At 50.5% G+C, this 15,890-nt stretch overlaps 1 protein-coding gene across 3 annotated transcripts in view; it reads left to right on the plus strand.

Moving 5' to 3' along the window:
- TOR4A (torsin family 4 member A) overlaps positions 1–15,890 on the plus strand; it is a 93,949-nt gene that overhangs the window by 30,209 nt on the left and 47,850 nt on the right. For 2 of the 3 annotated variants that reach the window (XM_073314174.1, XM_073314175.1), the window contains 2 exons: positions 6,832–6,939; positions 10,073–10,728. The gene's annotated coding sequence lies outside the window, so the exon portion shown is untranslated. Of the gene's footprint in view, positions 1–6,831; positions 6,940–10,072; positions 10,729–13,316; positions 13,344–15,890 lie in introns of those variants that run through there. The other variant, XM_073314178.1, reaches the window with a different exon arrangement.

The raw sequence follows: 15,890 nt of genomic DNA on the forward strand, positions 1-15,890 counted from the left end.
GTTATAGCTGCAGAGAAAACCTTCAGAAAATGACCCAGGTGTAACTGATGCAGTGATGACTGCCTGAGTTTGCAGATAGCCTGAAATAATAGCTCTGAGGTGTGAATGGCCCTGTTTATATTATCTCAGATGCCACTGATTATAGGTAATGGGGATATCTGAAGTATCTCCACTGCTCAAAGCAGTGAAGAAAGGAGAGGATGTAGTTATTCTAAGGATATAATCTAGGAGTTAATCTTTAACGTCACATGATGGGTTGAAAGGGGGTGAGATTAGCCTTCCAAGTTTGAAAAATGGTGAGCAGAAGAGACATGGAGGTTACAGAAAGAACTGTTGCCATTGAGAACCAATCAGATCGTCTTGAAACACCCAGTCCCCAGCCCCAGTGGATTTTCTCGATGGACCCAGGAGAGCCCCAGTGTTTTTGCATACAGCTCTTCAGTCTGCAAGAGTCCTGAGGACAGGTCATGGGCAAGGTCTCTGGGGCCAGTTGGCTCCAGCAGAGTAAAAGCAGAGACCATCTGCCCAGAGCAGGTCCAGGCATTGCTCCAGGGCAGTGTCCTCCTTCTGCCTAATGCTGTCCATGCATGTACCCTCCGCACAATCTGCAGATGTGCCCACCCCAGCCAAAACTCAGTATGCAGAGTAGGGCTTTCAAGGGAGCGTCAGGCTCCCTCCTGACCTCAGACAAACTGTGCACCTGTGTCAATAACAAAGGTTCCTTCGCTGCTCATATATGTACACACAGCCGTCTGTTTGGACCCTGTCACCCAGGCATGGCCGACTCCAACCCTCCCAGCATCGATGGAGCTGCACAGAGCGAACACACTGCCTGTCTAGCAGCAGCCCTAGTGCCTGGGCTGGTGGAAAGGGGGCTCAGGTGGGTCCAGCTCTGCTCAGAAAGGGGCTTTAGGCCAGGGGTGCTGGAAAAGCCTGGATCCAGGCTATACTTGTACTTGCAACAGTGCTTCAAAATGGACACTGAGTTTGCCACCCAAGACAACCTGTTCTGGCCAAAGGCAGAGTTAAGATTCAGGCTCCCTCGGCTTTTGCTTTAGTTCCAGCGCCCAGCCCCAGGGACAGTCAGTGGGCACCTTTGAAGATGTTGGGCCAAGTGCCCACTGACTCTGTCCCCGTGGAGCGACGCCCCCCAGTGGGCGTCACAGAACTAGACCACAGTTCAGAATGGCCAAGCCCCACCCCTGGCAGCTGTGAGAATATCACACCACTCAGCTGTTTGGGGGGGCAGGGTAGCATCACAAGTGCCTCACTCATCACCCCGTTGGGGCCAGGGCTCCCTCCAAATATGCAGAACTGCCAGGCCTTGCTGGCAGTCGGTACCCTTCCGGCTGCTCCAGGGTGCTCCTCCTTCAGGATGCCTGTCCCCCGAGGGGAGGGGAATGTCTGCCAGGCACTGGTCCTGATGCTTTTCTAAGGGGTCAGCTAGGTTGGAGCCTAGAGTAGCAGCTGTCACCTCCCAGGGGTGTTTGGGGCTAGGAGGCCAGACTGCCAGCTACGCTGTCTGGAGAGCCACTTCCTTGGCAGTTAAGGGACTCAGCCCTCTCAGCTCCGCTTTCCAGATGAGAAGCTAGCCCAAGTGCAAATACAGAGTCAGCCCCGTGAGGGCTAGCTGCTGCTGCTGCTCCTCCTCCCTGGCTGGCAAGAAGGGCCCAGCTCCACTCTGAGGGCCCTGGCGGGGTGGGGAGATTAGAAAGGGGAGTGGGAGCAGATGCAGCTAAGCAGCAATCCGAGCATTCCTTACCTGAAGGAAAAGGCTGCTTAGGGAGCCCCCGTGTAGCTTCCTGCAGTGCCACTGCCCCTGGGCTGTCTGTTACCAAGCCCCCACACCCAGAGCAGGTGCTGCCGTGCAGGCATTTATTACAGCTCCTGGCCAATCAGGTCTGGCCCCTCCCAAGCCTCCCAGAAATAACCCCAGCTGCTGAAGGAAGGAGTCTGCCAGATTTGTATCACATCCCTGGCTGTGTTCCTAGAGTTACAAGTGCTGAAGAGGGCTCCTGCAAACACCAGAGTACTTGGCAGGCAAGTTATCTTCGTTTATAAACAAGGAAAGTGAGCCTGCCCGTGCAGTTTCCAGGTCCAGAGCACTGCACAACCTGCCTGCGGACAAATGCTGCAGTTCCATGACCCCAGGAAGGGGTCTAGGGAATGGTGCATGGGCTGGGACTTTCCTGGCTTTTCTCCTGTCTCTGCCAGTGACTGATATGCCTGGCCACTTCCCCAACGTGTGCCTTGGTGTCCCCTTCTGTAACCCTGACCTGGGCCTGAGCTCCCTCGGGAAGGTCTGTAGGGGCTGTGAAAGCCTCTGATGAAAGATGTTAGCAATGGGCTCAGTGCCCAGGCAGCTCCCACTGTGGCATGAAGGGCCAGAGATTTGAGAAGGCTCAGCAGCCACCATGCCCCTAGCGCGTGGAACCCTGCTGGAAAGTGAGCCCTGGGCATGGAGCCCTGCTGTGATCTGGACCCTGGAGTAGGGGTGGGTGCCCTGGCTGGGCACCAGGCCCCCAGAGGCGGGGAGGATGGGGATGTGGCACCCTGCTGGAGATCTGGCCATAGGCAGGCAAAGAATATGACAACTTACAAACCCAGTTTCTTTGCCCTTCCTGGGAATGAAGGAATGGAAGAGGTGACACAACCAGCATGTTTGCAGCTACTTACAAAGCTACCCATTTTGTCAGTTCCTTTTCCCCATCCACAGACATGCCCAGATGAGAAAACACAGGAGATGGGACAAGGGGGAAGGAACTGATGTTCCTTCCTCAGACTGGCCATAGGCAGGTGATAGTCTCCAGGCCAGAATCACAGTTCTTTCCTTAGCAGGCACTCTGTGGTCAGATTGGAAAGGTTGGGTGGTTGGAGGTACAGACCCATTGCTGGATGGGTCTGTTTCCCCTTTTCCCCAGTAGCAAGTGTCAGCAGACCAGACAGAACCAAATCTAGGACTGGCTGGGGTCTGTGGGTAAAAGCCAAGAAATGCCCAGGCCTGAGGTTTGGTAAGCTTATGTTCTTCTTGGCATGACTTTGATGAAATGGTCAGAGGCTTTCCCTAGAGTTTCAGAGCAATAGTTCATAGGCCTTAAGTCTGCTTGTAGTAGGAAGAGGCTTCTGATACATGGGTTTATGTTTCAAAAAGCTGAAATTTCCCATGAAACAAAAAGTCTGAAAAATTTCAAATTGGGACCATCAAATTATTTCATTTTGATAGTGTCAAAACATTGATATAAATATTAAACATAATAAAAGATTATGCATGCATATAGTAATTATTAATATTATTTTAATATAAAAGTTAAAACAAAATAAATCAAAATGATAAAGCCACAGTGAAATATTTTGACACTATCAAAACAAAGCAAGAAAGTCAAAATGACATTTTTCTGTCAAAAATTTTGTCAAGAGACATGTTCCAGTGAAGCATTTAGATTTCAATGGAATTGCATTTTCTAATGTAAAACTGTTCCATCAAAATCTTTGGCCAACTCTTTTAAGGGACAGTTTCACTCCCATGTGCTTACATGGGACTTAAATGGTGCCTACGCCTTGTGTGGGGTGAATTGCACACTAAGAGCTGGAAAAATGATAGCTAAATACCTTCTTAATCTGCGCTCTGCAGGAAGGATGGGTGTCATGGACTAGCATGGGAAAGATTATGCATATACAATGGTTCAGTGTAAGTGGGAGGGTGGCTGTTGATGGCTGAGTTAAGCTTTGAGCACTCCAAGTATGAATTTGTTGTCTCAAGAAGTCTGAGCAGACTCAGACTGAGCTGGTTGCTTACTTGTCTGTTAATTAAAAGTGCAGATCTCTCATTCCAGCCAGCCTGCCCCAGAGTTCTACTTAACGTTACAGCAGAGTGTCATAGAATCCTAGAATATCAGGGTTGGAAGGGACCTCAGGAGGTCATCTAGTCCAACCCCCTGCTCAAAGCAGGACCAATCCCCAACTAAATCATCCCAGCCAGGGCTTTGTCAAGCCTGACCTTAAAAATATCTAAGGAAGGAGATTCCACCACCTCCCTAGGTAACGCATTCCAGTGTTTCACCACCCTCCTTGTGAAAAAGTTTTTCCTAATATCCAACCTAAACCTCCCCCACTGCAACTTGAGACCATTACTCCTTGTTCTGTCATCAGCTACCACTGAGAACAGTCTAGATCCATCCTCTTTGGAACCCCCTTTCAGGTAGTTGAAAGCAGCTATCAAATCCCCCCTCATTCTTCTCTTCCGCAGACTAAACAATCCCAGTTCCCTCAGCCTCTCCTCATAAGTCATGTGTTCCAGTCTCCTAATCATTTTTGTTGCCCTCCGCTGGACGTTTTCCACATCCTTCTTGTAGTGTGGGGCCCCAAACTGGATACAGTACTCCAGATGAGGCCTCACCAATGTTGAATAGAGGGGAACGATCACGTCCCTCGATCTGCTGGCAATGCCCCTACGTATACATCCCAAAATGCCATTGGCCTTCTTGGCAACAAGGGCACACTGTTGACTCATATCCAGCTTCTCGTCCACTGTAACTCCTAGGTCCTTTTCTGCAGAACTGCTGCCGAGCCATTCGGTCCCTAGTCTGTAGCGGTGCATGGCATTCTTCCATCCTAAGTGCAGGACTCTGCACTTGTCCTTGTTGAACCTCATCAGGTTTCTTTTGGCTCAATCCTCCAATTTGTCTAGGTCCCTCTGTATCCTATCCCTACCCTCAAGCATATCTACCTCTCCTCCCAGTTTAGTGTCATCTGCAAACTTGCTGAGGGTGCAATCCACACCATCCTCCAGATCATTTATGAAGATATTGAACAAAACTGGCCCGAGGACCAACTCTTGGGGCACTCCACTTGATTCCGGCTGCCAACTAGACATGGAGCCATTAATCACTACCCGTTGAGCCCAACAACCGAGCCAACTTTCTGTCCACTTTATAGTCCAGTGTCTCCTTTTCCAATCAGCATCCTTGCCCTCTTTGCTGGGCTTAGCTTGACCCAGCTATTCTTCGGGTCCATTCCACTCCAGGTGTCTGCATGCCAGTGCACCGAAGCTGGAGAGCTGTTTCCCATAGCAGTATCCCTTGGGGCTGTGCATTTGTCCTCCTCACGCTCATGCTGCCAGCCAAGAGTATAAAGGGGCAGAGTGCCCTAATCTCCCTCCTCTCCACCCCCAGTTCCTTCATGCTGCCTGTGGTCAGTAGCTGGAGTGAGCGTGAGCATCTCATGTTTTCCTTTTGTGCCTTGCTTAGAAAACGCTTCTAAAGGCTTTTTTGTGTAAACAGTTTAAAAAAGTTTTGAGTCAGTTAGTGTAAACCTGTGATATGTTTTCATTCATCTTATTTTTCTTTTGTTTCTAATGAGCTTTGGCTCAGAACCAGGACATGCTGAAATCTGCTGCAGTTCAGAATGTTCTTCGGAATAGCAGGTAGTCCTCTACCAGGTGCAAGTGGAAGAGGTTCTCCCTTTGGTCCCAGTGGACAGATATCTTTCCTTCACAGGTTCCCATTCAGTTTACTCTGGATTATCTCCTTTACCTGAAAGATAGCGGCCTTTCAATCTATTCAGTAGGGGTTCACCTGGTTGCACTCTGTGTTCCATCTGCCCATAGCCGGCAGGTCTGTGTTCTCCAACCCTATGGTGACCAAGTTCTTAAAAGGTTTGGACAGGCTTTCCCCACCTATTAAAGAACCAGCTCCATCCTGCGGCGTAAACTTAGTCCTCTCATGATTGATGAGGCCCCCTTTTTGAGCCCATGGCTACCTGCCCATTGTCTGAGCTTTGTTAATAGCTATTACATTGGCTAGGAGGGTTGATAGCTGATCCTCCTTATACAGGTTTTTTCAAGGACACGGTGGCCTTGCAGCCACACCCCAAATTCCTCACTAACATGGTTTTAAGACTTTTATATGAATCGGACTATTTACTTGCCCACCTTTCTTCTGAAACCTCATTCTCACAAAGAGGAAGAAAAACTCCATACTTCAGATGTTCATAGAGCATGAGCTTTGTCCTGGGACAGAACTAAGAAGATCTCCTCAGTTCTCCAATTCCTTTGCAGAAAGGATGAAAGGGAAACGTGGTACCTCTCTGAGGATTTCTTATTGGGTTTCCTCCTGCATTCATCCCTGTTACAACATTGTTAATGTCTCTGAACCTCAGTGAGTCTTAGTACACTCTTCAAGGGCTCAAGCAGCATCAGCGGCTTTCTTGGGTCATGTCGTCATCAGTGACATTTGCACCTGTCCTGTAACTGTTGTTCTTTGAGTTAGAATCATAGAATCATAGACTTTAGACGATCATAATGGTCCCTTCTGACCTTAGTCTGACCTCCTGCACAACACAGGCCACAGAATCTCACCCACCCACTCCTGTAACAAACCCCTAACCTATGTCTGAGCTATTGAAGTCCTCAAATCGTGGTTTAAAGACTTCAAGGTGCAGAGAATCCTCCAGCAAGTGACCCGTGCCCCACGCTGTAGAGGAAGGCGAAAAACCCTCAGGACCTCTGCTAGTCTGCCCTGGAGGAAAATTCCTTCCCAACCCCAAATATGGCGATCAGCTAAACCCTGAGCATGTGGGCAAGACTCACCAGCCAGACACCCAGGAAAGAATTCTCTGTAGTAACTCAGATCCCACCCTATCTAACATCCCATCACAGGCCATTGGGCATATCTACCGCTAATAGGTAGATCAATTAATTAATAGGCAAAGATCAATTAATTGCCAAAATTAGGCTATCCCATCATACCATCTCCTCTATAAACTTATCGAGCTTAGTCTTGAAGCCAGATATGTCTTTTGCCCCCACTATGATTCTATGTGCTGCCCCAACAGGTCCTGCTTTGGGAAAAAGTTCTCTAGCTTCAGTGCCCTGGTGCACAGACCGCTAGAGTGGAATGGAAATATGTAAGCGCGTCTCAAAGAACAACAGTAACTGAGCAGGTATGTAACAGGTTTTTCTTTAATCCAGCTTCAGTATTCCCCAAACACATATCATGACTGGCCAGAGCAGAGGTGCCAAGGGGTGCCGTGCAGTGCAGGGTGGCTCTTGCTCAGGCTCTCAAACATCATAGCACGCCTCACAGCCTGAGCTGCAACACCAGGGGAGTGTGGGACAAACACACGGGATAGAATTGTGCCAAGCAGCCACCTCCAAACTCCAGACACTCCCCTGTGTCCTGCCCACTGCAGCTACGTTCCCCTCCCCGTCACACTGCTGCCTTGGGCCCAGACCTACAAGGGGAAGATGGGAGTCATGACTCCTAGATGGGCTGCTGCTGGCCCTCTGCATATAGCGCTTGTTACTCCAAGACCATCTCTGGCTGCCTGGGCCCTGCTGAGTGGTTAGGATGGAATCGGGAGTTACTGGGGTGTGTTTGCCCTCCAGGGCTTGGAGCAGGTTTGGCCTGGCAGGGAGGCAGTGCTACCAGGGGTGTGCAAGGCAGGACTGAAGGGGAAGGGAATGAACTCCATGGAGCGAGCCCTGTGTATGCTGGATTCGCTGGGCGAGTTTGCAGCTGCTCTCCTGCCCTTTAGGGCAGTGAGGCAGGTGCAGGAGGGCTGAAGGGCAGGTGTAATCTCTGCCCAGCCCAAGCAGCTCCATGCTCAGTGCAGAGCCAGCTCTGCCTCCACAGGGGGTATTGCATGGCCGAGGAAGGCTATTCTGTGCCCCTGCAGTGGCCCACCGTGACAACTGCAACAGGGTACAATTCAGGGCAGCCCTCGGGGCTCCTCTGGCCAGTACCAGCTTCCGCAGCCCTGGACATGGAAGGGGCAAACTGCCCTTCTCCGTCTCTGAGCCAGCACAGGTTGGAACCTGGCCCGCTGTGCTTGGGGGCTGCTCTCAGAGTTCTGCAGCAGAACTGGGTCCCAGCCTGCAAGGCAGCTACTGCCAGGGACCCACTTCCAGCCCTAAGAAGTACCTCTGCCTCCCCAGCTGTTGCTGTTCAAAACAAGTCTCCAATGTCAATATTGCCTCTTGGTGACCTCACCACCAGAACACGAGTTATATAAAGACACTTGACATTTCCCCTGCTACCGCCTTTCTGGCCTGCAATTTGTGCAGTGGCTGTGGGGGGAGCAGGCCGGACTGTTTACCAAGGGCTGCCTGAAAAGCTGATGCTCCCTGGCCTGCTTCCTGCTTGTTTGCTATGGATTGATTCCCGCCGCCCCCGCCAGCCTCGCTTCTCTCCCCAGATCAACACAGCTAATGGCTGGGGAGCTGCTGTGGCAGGCAGGACCTTCTGGGAGATACGGGCTGAACCAAAACATCCCTCCCCTGAGCGGTGGGGGGCCCAAGTACAAGTCCCTGGTTCAGTGACTGCACTTAGTATAAATCAGTGAAACAGTTTCAGCAGGAGCAATCTAGAGAGCACTGCCCCAGAACAGCCTGAGCCTGTGATTGGGCCCCTCCTGCAACCCCCAGGTTCAAGTCCCTTTGCCACAGGCAGCAGGGGGGGACACCGAACTTTGCCCCTAGCTCAGCGTGCCCTAGCAACTGGTTCAAGATGATAAAAGAGGCACTTCCTGCTCCAGCCATTTGGTGAAGCTTCATTCATAGAATCCTAGAATATCAGGGTTGGAAGGGACCTCAGGAGGTCATCTAGTCCAACCCCCTGCTCAAAGCAGAACCAATCCCCAACTAAATCATCCCAGCCAGGGCTTTGTCAAGCCTGACCTTAAAAACATATAAGGAAGGAGATTCTACCACCTCCCTAGGTAACGCATTCCAGTGTTTCACCACCCTCCTAGTGAAAAAGTTTTTCCTAATATCCAACCTAAACCTCCCCCACTGCAACTTGAGACCATTACTCCTTGTTCTGTCATCTGCTACCATTGAGAACAGTCTAGATCCATCCTCTTTGGAACCCCCTTTCAGGTAGTTGAAAGCAGCTATCAAATCCCCCCTCATTCTTCTCTTCCGCAGACTAAACAATCCCAGTTCCCTCAGCCTCTCCTCATAAGTCTTGTGTTCCAGACCCCTAATCATTTTTGTTGCCCTTCGCTGGACTCTCTCCAATTTATCCACATCCTTCTTGTAGTTCGGGGCCCAAAACTGGATACAGTACTCCAGATGAGGCCTCACCAATGTTGAATAGAGGGGAACGATCACGTCCCTTGATCTGCTGGCAATGCCCCTACTTATACATCCCAAAATGCCATTGGCCTTCTTGGCAACAAGGGCACACTGTTGACTCATATCCAGCTTCTCGTCCACTGTCACCCCTAGGTCCTTTTCCGCAGAACTGCTGCCTAGCCATTCGGTCCCTAGTCTGTAGCGGTGCATTGGGTTCTTCCGTCCTAAGTGCAGGACCCTGCACTTATCCTTGTTGAACCTCATCAGATTCCTTTTGCTTTAAAAAAAGCCTGGAAATTAAACAAAGCACTTAGTTTGGGGCTTAATTAAGTGTTTGGTTTGAGCTAAAAGAAAACTGACTTTGATCACTGACCATTTTCAGAGTTTCTGGTTTCAGTTTGACTCTAACCAATTTTAATTTTTTTTTTTCCAATTTTTTGGAACTGCCAGTGAACCGAGAAACCAGTTATTTGCCCAGCTGTAGGGCAGCCTGAATCAAACCTGGATAAGGCCCTGGCGGGGTTTGCCCCCAGAGGTGTGGGAAGTTCTCCATGTTCACACCAAGGTGAAGGGAGACTCGTAGCCAGGAGGCAGGGCCCCAGCTGCTCCCTAATGTTTGTGTTACTCCATGGCTTGGCTTCAGTCTCTGTGCAGGCTGCAGCCCATGGGAATTAACTCCCAGCTCCAGCCCCTGACTCTACCCTACTTCCCCTGCCTGAAATTGCATTGCTTGAGCTCTGCACTTTGAGGCAGCAGCTAATGTGCCATCTGGCTCACCTGGGCTGTGCTACCTGGCTCCTTCGCCAGGCCTCAGCCAGGCTCTGGGGTTCAGCAGGAAAAAGTCTGATTTAACCAGCTGCAGCCAATCCTATGATGGGAAGGGGTTGTAATAACAGAGCCGAGCAGGCCTGCTTTAATTGTTAGCCTAACAGGTGAAAAGTGGGCAAAGGTTCATGACTTGTCACAATGATCTGTTATAGCCCATCTTTTCTTACACAGTTTTCTAAGGGGACAGAAGGGTCTATTGATCCCCCTCAAGGACTGCCTTCAGATTATGACTGGTAAACAAGAGGAGCAGAGGATCAAAAATCAATGAACCAAAACTGGAGTGTCAGAAATGAGGTGGACAAAATAATGAGAGGATGGATTATTTCACTCATTGCCTTTTTGGGGCCCTTAAAGAGATTTTTTTTTTGTGGGCTGGGGAGGGAGGGAAGACTTTTACTGTGTGGGGTGGAAGGATTGTGACCCCTTGATACCAGCCCTTGATTCCCCTTGACCATCATCACTGCACCAGCAAGGACCCCACCTGATACATGTGAGATCCTGCTCTTTTTTCCTCCCTCATGTGCTCCTTTCTGCCCCCCACAAAAAAAAAAAAAATCTTCCTCTTGTCCTTTCTCTCTCCCATCTTTTCACCTGATCCTGAAATCCACTGTCCTGCATGGCACCAGCATGGAGAGGTGAAACGGCCCATCTGGCTCTGCTCAGCCTGAGAAGGACCAGTGAAGGACAGGGACCTGTCCACACCAACCAGATGATGTCCCTGACTGGGAAAGTGAGCCTGGGTCCAGAGCAACAGCTGACCTGCTGGCCATAAGTATCTGTCCGTGACTAACCAGGCTCACTGTAGCCTGAGTACAGCAACAAAAGTGGTATTTCCCCCATCTTTACTATCTTACTCTTCTCTCCATTTTGGGTCTGTCTGTTTTGTCTGAAGCAGGGAAGTGATTATCATTCCCGCTTCAGAACGGAACAGCAGAATTTACTCTTTCTTCCCCACCAGGAAGGCCAGTTTAACTGAATAAGAGACTTTAACCAATATTCACTGTCTCCAAAAAGGGCTTTGATAGGTTTTGATTTTGTTTTGTATAAACAATCCGTTTCAGTGCTCTTCCCCTCACTTTGATTCTTTTCCTTTTGTGTATTTTTATCACGAACCTTATAAACGTTGGCACAAATTTTACAGTGTTTGCCATGGTACATATGCAGGTTGCGGTCTCTGTATACCAGCCCCTGACCCTGACGTAACACTGTTTAATGTTGGACAGTGCCTGGCTTATGTCAACACCTCTAATTCTTCGGGCCCATATGTGACACTACGCCCCATATTCTTCAGAGTTGTACGATTATGATGTAATTATGATGGATCTTGTACAAGATATGTCTTGTCTGGTGGCATTGGAAAAGTTACAGTTGTTTGAATATGATTATCCTATTTGCGTGCATGTATCATTTTTGTATCTGGAGTTATAAATATTGACTATGTATCTGCATTTCAAATGTGGTGGCACCAGGGTGACACCCACTAGGCAAGATGCTTCCAGTCTAGACAGCTGGTTGGGAAAGGCCTGTTCAGGGTAATGGGCCATTAAGAAAAACAATAGGCCTTAGGAGAAGCTTATCCCCCACCTGGTGAGCCTTCCTGAGAGCACTTCAGGTGAGCCTTCCTGAGAGCCAATGGATAACGGTTGCTATGACTTAGGGCTAGTCTACACCGGCAATGTGGCTTGTGCAGTCGCGGCAGAGCGCTGGGAGAGAGAGCTCTCCCAGCGCTCAAAAAAACAAAACCTCCACGAGGGGCGTAGCTCCCAGGGCTGGGAGTGCGGCTCTCAGGACTGGTGCACTGTCTAAGCTGGTGCTTTACAGCGCTGAAATTTGCACTCGGGGGTGTGTTTTTTCACACCCCTGAGCGAGACGGTTGCAGTGCTGTAAAATGCCAGTGTAGATAAGCCTTAGCAAGCTATGCAGGGGCATGTGACCAGACCACAGGGTGACACTGAACTGCATTTTGGGTACCTGATTTTTCCACAAACTGATTTGAAACTGTTTTTGGAACAAAGGGTTCCCACCATATCTTAAAGCTTTATAAGGTGGGGTGTGACATCATTTCTTGGCTTCACTCTCTGCACGAGGACTCCTGGAAACACCTGAGGAACAAAGACAGAACTGGGAGAAGTGCTGGTCCCAGGCTAAAGGGATTTCTAGCCTGTGTATGGAAACCTGGTGGACTGCTTGTATTATCAATCAGGTTGGGAAATTGCTAATTCAAATCCCATCTATCTAGTATGTTAGGCTTAGTTTGTGGTTTTGTTTATTTGCTGGGTACTCTGTTTTGATCTGTTTGCTAACACTTATAATCACTTAATCTATTATTTGCAGTTATAAAGCAAAAACAAGTTTATTCTGAACCAGTGTGCCTTTGCGTGTCTGGGGAAAGTCTCAGCTTGGTTAACATGGGCTTGTTGCATATTCCTTTCCACACGGAGGGAGGGGCAAACTATTTGTGAACTTACATTCTACAGATCCCTGGGCCGTGCAAGACGGTATCATTTTGGGTTTACTCCAGCGGGGGGAGGGGAGGGGAGGGAGCCTGGGGAGCTGGGAAATTGGCTGGTCTCTGCTGTTTGGACTTGGGTTGCTTAGGTACAGCGCTCAGGTACCTCCGTTTCGGTGAGTGGCGACACCTGCTGTTGTATTGAGTGATAACGGGGCTGGGTGAGGCTTGATGGTGTCACCAGCCAAGCAGTGTGAAAAAGGGCCAGCCCAGCTGGGAGGTTAGAGGGGCACAGCAATTCCCACAGCTCCCAGACTGCACCCCAGGGTGACAACCCATCCCACCATATATTCCACCTACATTAATACAACAGAGGGCAGTAGCCAAAGCCTCCTCTGCGTGTGCCCTCTGTGCCACGAGAGAGGGCTTGCTGGGAGAGCTGCTTCCAAGCCCATCACTTCCGAGCAGGTGGCTTGGAGAGGCAGAGCAGGGAAAAGTATTTGGTGTAAACAAATGATGACTCGGGTTTGGCCCCTTTCCCTGTTTGGGGGTTGTCTGATGCCTGCAGGGGAAGGTGCTGGTTTGGATCTCGGCTCCCTGGGGCCTGTTCGGTCTGTGATACCAGCAGAGGTGGCCGAGTGCTGGAGCTGACAGCCCACTCCTGGCAAAGCAGCAGGTGCTGGGGACAGAGGGCTATGTGTGCATGGGGATGTCCTTAGTTCTGCTGCTGGCTGGCTGCCCTCCTTGGTCTTCCAGAACATGGAGTTAATGATTTTCAGGCCTCAGCTGTGTGCCAAGGCTTTTCCTGGGCATTGAGGAAGGAGGGATGATGGGGATAGGGCTTGTTGGGGGTTGGGATGGTAGGTAGGAGGGCTGGGCTGAGAGCTCTGGAGAGGCAGAGAAGGGAAACAGCTACATTTCATGGCACTTCAGGCAGCAGCAGGACATTGTCCCTCTTCCCCCTGGAGCCTTAGAAGCAATGGCAATAAGGAGGTAAGGGAAATTCCTTTCCATCTTCACGTGGCCTACTGCAGGGAGGGAGGAGTCCTAGCTTCTGTGGCCGAGTGCACTGAGGCTGCTTGCAACCCTCCAATCCCCTCCAATCCCCTGGGTGCCACCTTCCTGTCCCCTCTATTGCAGAGACTCCCAGCAACTCTTCCTCAATCGCCCCATTGCCAGGGGTTCTGTGTGCTCCCTATTCCTCCATCCTCCTATATCAGGGTCCCCCACGTCCTCAGCTCTGTGGGCACCTCCTTTCCCACCTTCCACCCATGCCAGGAGCACTGGTGGCCACCTTGCCCCCATCTCCTAAAGCAGGGTCCCCCAACCTCTCCCTGCACTGGGGGATCTATGTGCCCCTATTCCTGCCTTCTCCCATGTCTGGGGTTCTGTGGGCTCCCCCAATCTCCTCTCTTTCTGCCATGCCATTTCCCTATTCCCCTCATTCCAGGTTCCTCCATTCTCCCCTCTGCACCTCCATTCCCCTCTTCTGTCCCATGCTACCCATTCCCCTTCCTCCATCCCAGGGTCTCCACCCTGCCAGGGATTCTGTGTGCACTCCACTCCCCCTTCTCCCAATGCTAGAGGCTGTGTGCCCCCCTTTTAGCAGTGTCCCCCAATTTCCCCGCTGCTAGGTATTCTGTGTGGCCTACATCCTCCCCATACCAGGGTCCCCCATCTTGCCCTCCACTCCAGGAACTGTGTGCATGCCCCCTGCCTCCCACCATTACTGTTCATTTGGGAGAAATGGCGTGGAGGGAGTCAGAATGGCCCACTAGAGGGAGGATGGGCAGAGATGAGCTAAGGGTGCTGTTATGCTGGCAGATGTCAAGGGTACCATCAGTCAGTTCTTTGATCCACAGACAGTTGCAGAGGTGCTTGAAGCTGTGGCTCTTTGCTAACGTGATACCAGGGGCTCCATGGTTCCCCATATTTTGCTGGAATTAGCCAGCACTTGGGCAGAGCATCCTGCTGTTGACCACTAGGGCAGAGCATCCTGCTGTTGACCACTATTGCCTTTGCCTAGCAGGTAGCCCCCAGCAGCCTGCGGAGCTGGAGAGCGCCATGCAGACAAGATGCGGGGAGCTGGCCAGGTGTGGCCCTAGGTCCCCCCTTTCATGCTGATGGCAGGGAGTCAGCACAGAGATCCCGAGGAGCAGAATGGGAAAACCCAGGGGAGCAATATCCTTCCTGCTGCCCCTGCCAGGTGGGACTGGCAGCGATGCCTCAGCGCAGGAGGCTGCTACAGGGAGAGAAGCTGCTAGGGGCTGCCATGGAGAAGGGAAGCAGAACTGTGAGCCAAAGCCTGGTGTCTGCCAGCTGATGGGAGAGCAGGGTGGGGCTGCCAGGGGCAGGGGAGGGCCACTGTGAGCGCCAGGGAAGCGGCATCCAGGGGAAAGGGGAAAGGCAATCACCAGTGCCAGGTTAGTGACACAAAGATGGAGGCGAAATGGACACTCTCAACAGCTTCATTGGTTTTGTTTTGTTTTTTAAAAAGGAGGGGGAGGGCAACGTAGCCTGTGTCCAGCACTGAGTCAAGACAGGCTGCTTTATTCTTCACACAGCACTCCCTAGTGATGACACGTTACAATGCAGCTTCACATCTTCCCTTCCCTTCCCTCCCCCCACAGCCCATTTTGACAGTTTTAAAAATGATACAACTATTTTTTTAAAAGTAACTTAAAATTTCCACATGTCCACCTGTTCCTTCTCCCTGAATCATACTGTTTAACTACACAGCTAGAATGGGTGACTAGGTTGTCTTTTATTTGCATCAACTCTCCTGGCAGGTTTAGAATAGGTGAATTGTCTTCCCCTGGTTCTGCACCTGCAATTTGTAGAGTTTGCTCAGTTGACTGAACAATTTCTGGAACAAAGGGAAGACGTGAAAGATTTGGGCTGAACGCTCTGTCGGTCTCACTAGCATAGCTGAGCAGGGCATTGATGGTTCAATGGTAGAAGTCTCACGCAGGTGTCCTGGGTTTGATTCCTGACCAATGCAGCTGCTCTTTTCTAGGGCCCCCAGCAGTTCTGCTGTGGGTGTGGTTGGCTCCTAGCCTCTTAGAGATGGTCTAAATAATACTTAGTCCTGCCATGAGTACAGGGGATTGGACTAGATGATCTCTTGAGGTCCCTTCTAGTTCTATGATCGGGCCATGCATTCTTTTTCTTTACAACAGCTGGGGTTCTCCATCTTTTTTCCTCCATCCAGTTTAATGCAAATGTGCTCAACTAGATTCAGATCTGGCAATTCTTTGAGAGGAGTTGGTAATGAACGTGTTTATAAGCTTCTTTTGACTGGATTTGGCTACTCTTCTCTGGTCTGGGCACTTTGGGGCTAGATTCTTTTCTATTCTTGGAACAGTTGTCCTGAGTTGCCCTCCTATCAGGAGCTGAGCTGGGCTATAGCTGGTAGCTACTAACGGTGTTGATAATTCCGAAGAGCAAGGAATGGATCTTCCTGCTTCAATATTTTCTTAGCTGTCTGTACAGCCTGCTCAGACCCTCCCTTTCCTTGTGGGTAGTGGAGGCTGCTAGTGA

The sequence above is a fragment of the Lepidochelys kempii genome, chromosome 16 (genome assembly GCF_965140265.1).
Source record: "Lepidochelys kempii isolate rLepKem1 chromosome 16, rLepKem1.hap2, whole genome shotgun sequence".
Taxonomy (NCBI): Eukaryota; Metazoa; Chordata; order Testudines; family Cheloniidae; genus Lepidochelys; species Lepidochelys kempii.